Here is a 6,000-nt window from a genome sequence, read left to right as displayed (position 1 = left end):
AAAACAAAAGTCAAAGAGATTCATTTTTTGAATACTTCCTATAAACTCCATAGTAAAAGTAACACTCTTTACAAGTTTAAATTATTATCAAGTGACTCAAAAAAACAGGGCTTTACTATGACCTGTATATGGCTTGAAAAGGTTAAAACCTTTCAGACAGAGTTGTGCTACAGTGTACAAATCTCTGCAACTACAAAAATTATATACACTGGTTGTACATAAGTTTACAACAGAAATTCATTTCACAGAAAAGAATTTTTAAAAAGCAGAAGTGAGCATAGAAAAAAAAATTATAGGACTTAAATTATGAATAAATCATTTTATTGGTATCTTCAAAATCCTTAGATTGGTTTAGTGTTCTGTTAATTTATGGGCTAATATCTATTTCTAAATAAAAGGGTTTAAAAAGAAAAAGAAAAGAAAAAGAGAAAGTCCTGTGAGATAAAGACCAAAGAGAGAAATGAAACCATGGTGGTTTAGGCGTAATTGTTATTATCTCAAGGAGAAAGAGAGAGCTAATGATTCTACAGGTGAAAAAGATTTCAAAATGAACAAAATCCTCAGAATGGGATGATAAGGAGCCATATGATAGATTACTCAGTATCTAGGGAGACAATTAACCACTCCATGGCCCCTAAATGCACATATGAGGGATTGAGGCATAAAGGGTAAAAGGGTCTGTTACCCTTCCTCACACATCAGCTGTCATTATGGGCTGCCATTGCATCCATTTACCCATGTTTCACTTTAATGAGTGCACAAAGATGAATAACACAAACAACTGAGCCGAGGCTACAGTGTTCTTGGTAAACAAGTGTACCGGAACTGGACAATATTTGTTTCTGCTTCTAAATAAATATACAGTAGTGGCTCTGAGTTTGTTGTTTTTGTTTCTTTTTCCTTTTTTCAACAGAATCACCATTTCCTCTGCAAAACAGGTGAAGAAGCCCTGTTTTATAGGTGGGGAAACTGATTGACACTGATAAGTAAGTGACTTATCCAGTGCAATATGATGTGAGCCATGCTGTAGCAAGAGACAACCTCAAATGCAATGCATCAGAGAATTGCTTTGTTGGGTTTAGATGCTAAAAGGAATTTTAAAACTGCTAGGAAAAAGCAGCCTAGGGGGTTTCTATGGCTCTTGCTGCTTCTTTTCCTGTTCATGTCTTTGAAGAGAAACAGAGCAGCAAAGTGTGTTCTTTTCACCTCCACACACCTGGAGCCATTCTCAATCTTGCTTCCCTGCAGGCAGAGTTGCATGTGCAGCAGCTGGGCAGACAGGAAAAAGGAGGAGCATTCCTCCCACCACCAGCTTCCCTCTCAGCTAGAGGCTTCCTTACGCAACCCTTTTGTGCATCTCAGGAGCTGGATTATGGAAAGGTAAGAGTGATAAAAGATCATTTGCTTTTGCAAAATATTGGCCACGAATGTTCATAAAGACTCAGTTCTACATCCTAAGTTATTTCAGTTCTGAAATGATTGTACTTTTAGTGTGTCTTTCTGTTGCTTCAGACCTAGAGCAGATTTATTGTTTGAGGTTAAAATAGCTTAGAAGCAGGTAGGGTTTGTAATATACCAATGGAATAGATTCCTTGGCCATTCAGTATTGAAAGGCTGAAGCACTGATGCTTCTACTTGTTTTCTGAGCTATGAGCCCTTCTTTCTATCCAGTCTCTGTTGGAACTTTTGTACCATCTTCTGCTGTAGTTTGGAATACAATGTCTTCAATTGAAAAAAAAAAAAATCCTATGAAAATGGAACCAGAGTTGATATAAACAGGACAGAAGGTTTTTATTCCACTGTAGGTGTTATATGTTTCAACTTGTGCCATGTACTTAAAGAAGAATTCATAGAGACTCATTACTTTCCTTGATATTATAAAATAAATACATCTTAGAAATATCAGATACTGAACAAGGAGAACCACCAGCTACCTCCAATGAACTGCAAATACCTGCCTAAATAATTCTTCAAATCCAGATAATATGAAAATATTCCCATTTGTTAGCAGGAGAAAATGGAGGCACATGCTTATATACTATCTACAAGTGTTTGAGAATTTAATTTCTAGTTCTTGGTCTCTCCAGCTGCAAGTTAAAAGCAGGCCAGCAAAAAAGGACATGACGAAATAGGAGCATTCAGGCTCCGTGGTGTAGAATAATGAAAGCAATTTAGATACATCTGGGATAATACCACATTAACTGCATTAGTGAAGCATTTTCTTCCATAACATAATCTGTCAATGGTCTCCTGTAACTGACAGAATAAAACTTCTTGTCAATTTTATTTCTGCATATACATATTTTCTTTAACAATGGCTTTTCGTCTTTGTGAATTTATGCACTACTTCACAACCTGCACTCTTACTGCTCCCTTATGAAAATTCAGACCATTCATGTGCATTTCATATTTGCTCTTTCACCATGCAAATTCAGAGAGCTCTTCCAAACATACCTTACAACCTGCTTTGAGACAATCAGTATTCCACTGGCAGCAGAAAACCTCAGATTTGCAGATGTAAATATATGAGGATATCAGACTACTGGAAGGAGATAAAACCATGCCATGGCTTTGCCTTCTTTGTACCAAGGTTGGCTGAAAGGTCAAGAACATATATCCCATGTGTTAAACCTCTGGCTACACTCTAAAACAATGGCTGAAAACAGTTAACATGGATCTGCTTGGAATCAGGGAGTCAAGATCTCCCAACTTGAAGCAAGGAACTGTCTTTGCAGTAAAAACTGGGAGAAGAATCAATCTGGGAACAGGCTGAGGGGTGCTACCTCTTCAAAATCACTGAAGATCTGCCCTAAAGGTCCTCAAATACATGAATTCTTTGACAGAAATCACTGAAGACCAGCTCCCCACATTCCCCTCTATGCTTCATCTTATGGCTTTGGAAAAGCCTTGCAGATGACTATAAATATAGTAGGCTGGATCGTTCTTAAAAGCTCTTCTGCCCCTCTCCATGATGCTTCACTGTAAAGGCAGCATTGGCAATTCTAGTTAAACGCTTAGACAGGAAATATATGTAATACCTATCTCATACCTCTTCTTGACCCTTAGGACATGTATGACCATTGTAATAAATAAAAAAGAGTGTTTCAACTGGCAAAGACTTACAGAAACATTAGCCAAAATTGGGATGTGCCAATTTTTTTTCTTCCAATAACATGTTTGGAACACAACTGGTGTGAGGCAAGCCCTGAAAAAGAGCCTAAGATGTTGTGCATCAAGAAAATGCCATTGGGAAAGATCTGCAGCTGTGAGCAGTAATTGGCAAAGTGCTATCATCAAAGCCCACATGGTCACATATGCAGAGGGAGATTCATAGCACATCAAGTGTAAAATGAAAGCTGTGATACAGCAAACGTGAAGCCAAAGAAATATTGGTCAATATGCTGAAGCTGCTGGCTGCAGCAGTCCCCAAACTGTGTGTAACTTTGAAAATAACAGGAGAAAACTGGAAACACGCCTCCCCAAACAGTTGTTATAGTTAGTGGAAAAAGCTGATGTAGAGAAATATTCCACAGAAATGAGGTGCAGATGCTGGATCATTATCAATGAGTAATATCACAGTGTCAGTGCTCTCACAAGCATGAAAGTGATATACATCACCACTAATCCCTATGGATTTATTGTGTCACATGGTCAGTCTACATTCCTCCACCTCCATCAGGCAAAGGCTGTGGACACAAGAAAAACTGACACAATAAAACTGATGTCCTTCAGTCACAGTGAATGGATGAATGAGGAACACAGAGCAGTAGCATCATGGAGTATAATAGTGGATTAGTAGGCTAAGAGACATGAAATATGTGTTGGTGTGAAATATTAAACTAATTATGAAGAGTGGTTCTGCACAGCCAACACCAGATGCTTTGATTCTGTCTACTAATCTGTTTGAAACACAAGGCTGTGTCACAGATAAGTGTGGTCCTGCAGACTGGCAAGGTGCCCAGAGACTGTGAACCTGTGATGGAATGGTGAGAGTGAGAATTTCTCACTCTTTTTTTAAATTGTGCTTTAAATGGTAGCCAGATAGTTCCCTCCCTCTTAATTTGTTCTGCTACATGTTGAACAAAATTAAGGGTGTGTCCCTAAAAGAAAAGAGGCATTTGGGTTTTTGGAAAGAAAGAAAAATATCATTGATACTAACCTGTCTACTGGCATTTCAAGCATCTTTCTCTCCATCAGCAGAGAGGGAGCTAAGATTTGGAACATGTGTGGAGAATCCTAAGTGGCTACAGCTAGGACCTCTTTTTCCTTTGTTGTTCCTTTGCCAAGTCAAGGAATGAGGAATAACTGTCTTGAAAATCTCTGCTTCAGTGATTCTGAATGAAGTTTTCCAGCCTGAGTATTCTCTTGTTCAGGGAATGAATACTTGGGATTTTTTTTTGTATTTAGTAATAAATCAGCATGATGTGACTTTTGGAAACATTGTTCTACGTTGTACTACACAGAGAGAAAAAAGAATCCAGTTACTTGACAGTTCAAAAGCTTTGACTCATGATGGTTACTCCTTGGTGATAAATCACACCATCTACATTTAAAGTTGCCTGGTCAAACCCAGTGAAATTTACGTGGTTTTGTAGGCAAAAGTCAGAATATTATTATTAATATTATCTAATTGATTTTAGATGCTCAGCTGTAGTGATAAGAGGTGAAGACTTCTCAAGTGATTGATTCTTTTCAACTCTTATTCAATGTCTACACTCTGCAGGAAATGATCCACCACTGCCCATAAATAAAGCAAGAGTTTTAACTTCATAGACTCAAGTGAAAGCACAGTGAGAGCAATACAGGATCAGATTCCATGAAGGCTCCTGCTGTGATTAGATCTGACTTCTAGGATGATTAAAAAAATATTGCACTGGTATTGGAATGCGTCACATTTCTTTCTTCCCTACCCACTTTCCTCTTGGATACTTCTCTAATTTTTATATCTTAGTTTTCTTGCCTCCTGGAGTATATACAGATAGAACTAAGACAGAAGCCTGAATTTCTGTCTGTGATATTTTATCAGATGAAGTGGTGCATTTTAGTGCATTTAATGTCTTGAAATGCCTGGGGTTCACCCTTTTGCAGGTGACAGAACGAGGATAACACATCATGTTTTGATGATTTACTTGAAAAGCAGCTTGGCTCTGTATTTGGGTGAATGTCAACCTTTCTATCTCACCTTGATAGTTCTTTATGCTTGTGTGGCATGCAACCAAAGGAACAAAAAAATTGGGGAGATTTGACTTATATCTCTGAAAAGTAACTGAACCTAAAAAAGAAGAACCTTATGATTCTGTCTTAGAGGATTTCTTCCACTAGCTCACTTCAAGCTAATTAAAAGAAAAATAAAATTGAGGACTCTACAGTTTGTTTGAGTTAAGCTCATTGTCTGTTTAGAAACTCTGACTAAGCAGTTGTAGGAATACAGTGTGTGTTTAAGTGAGAAAGCTGTTTCTCTGGTTGATTAATCAAGGGAAAGTTTCATGGTTCAACTACTTCATGGTGGTTTTGCTGTGATTTGCAAAGAGAGGAGATCATAGACTTTTTTTTTCTTTTTTTTTCTTTTGTGAAGAAAATGCCCACTACATTGTACTGCAATTTTCTTTAATTTTTATTTGACCACTATTCGTCCCAGCTCACACCATGACAAGAGTTATAATTCAAACAGCACATTTCCCATTAAGTTTGCTATGATGCATTGATGAGGTCTACTTCTCTTTTGCAGAAGTGCAACTGTATGGGATCTTGTCTACGTTATCTATCAGCACTTTGGCTTGATTTTAAGGTGTGAGGGATATTAAAGTTTTCAGCGTAAATCTCTGAAATAGGCTGCTAGTCTCCGTTTATCCATTCCCTCATTTTAATTTCATTACCCTCTGAATTTTTTTCTCCAGTGCTCTTATAATCAAGCTGTATGATAGCCTCAACCATTTCTCTTGATATTCCCCAAACTCCAAGTAAGACTTCCCTACATTTGTTTCTCTTCCACACGTTTTT

At 37.6% G+C, this 6,000-nt stretch overlaps 1 long non-coding RNA gene across 1 annotated transcript in view; it reads left to right on the top strand.

Annotated features, from left to right (window-relative positions):
• Positions 1 to 1,321: 1,321 nt before the first annotated feature.
• The window catches only part of LOC136285803 (uncharacterized), a 28,446-nt gene continuing 23,767 nt past the window's right edge, over positions 1,322 to 6,000 (top strand). Inside the window, exon 1 of the long non-coding RNA XR_010719538.1 lies at positions 1,322 to 1,380. This is a non-coding gene — a long non-coding RNA (uncharacterized lncRNA). The remainder of the gene's footprint in view (positions 1,381 to 6,000) is intronic.

This window comes from Chamaea fasciata, unplaced genomic scaffold (genome assembly GCF_029207755.1).
Source record: "Chamaea fasciata isolate MVZ Bird 193981 ecotype frontalis unplaced genomic scaffold, bChaFas1.0.hap1 SCAF_2, whole genome shotgun sequence".
Taxonomy (NCBI): domain Eukaryota; kingdom Metazoa; phylum Chordata; class Aves; order Passeriformes; family Sylviidae; genus Chamaea; species Chamaea fasciata.
Note: the sequence above shows the minus strand (reverse complement) of the source record. Positions and strands in the feature narration are given on the sequence as shown.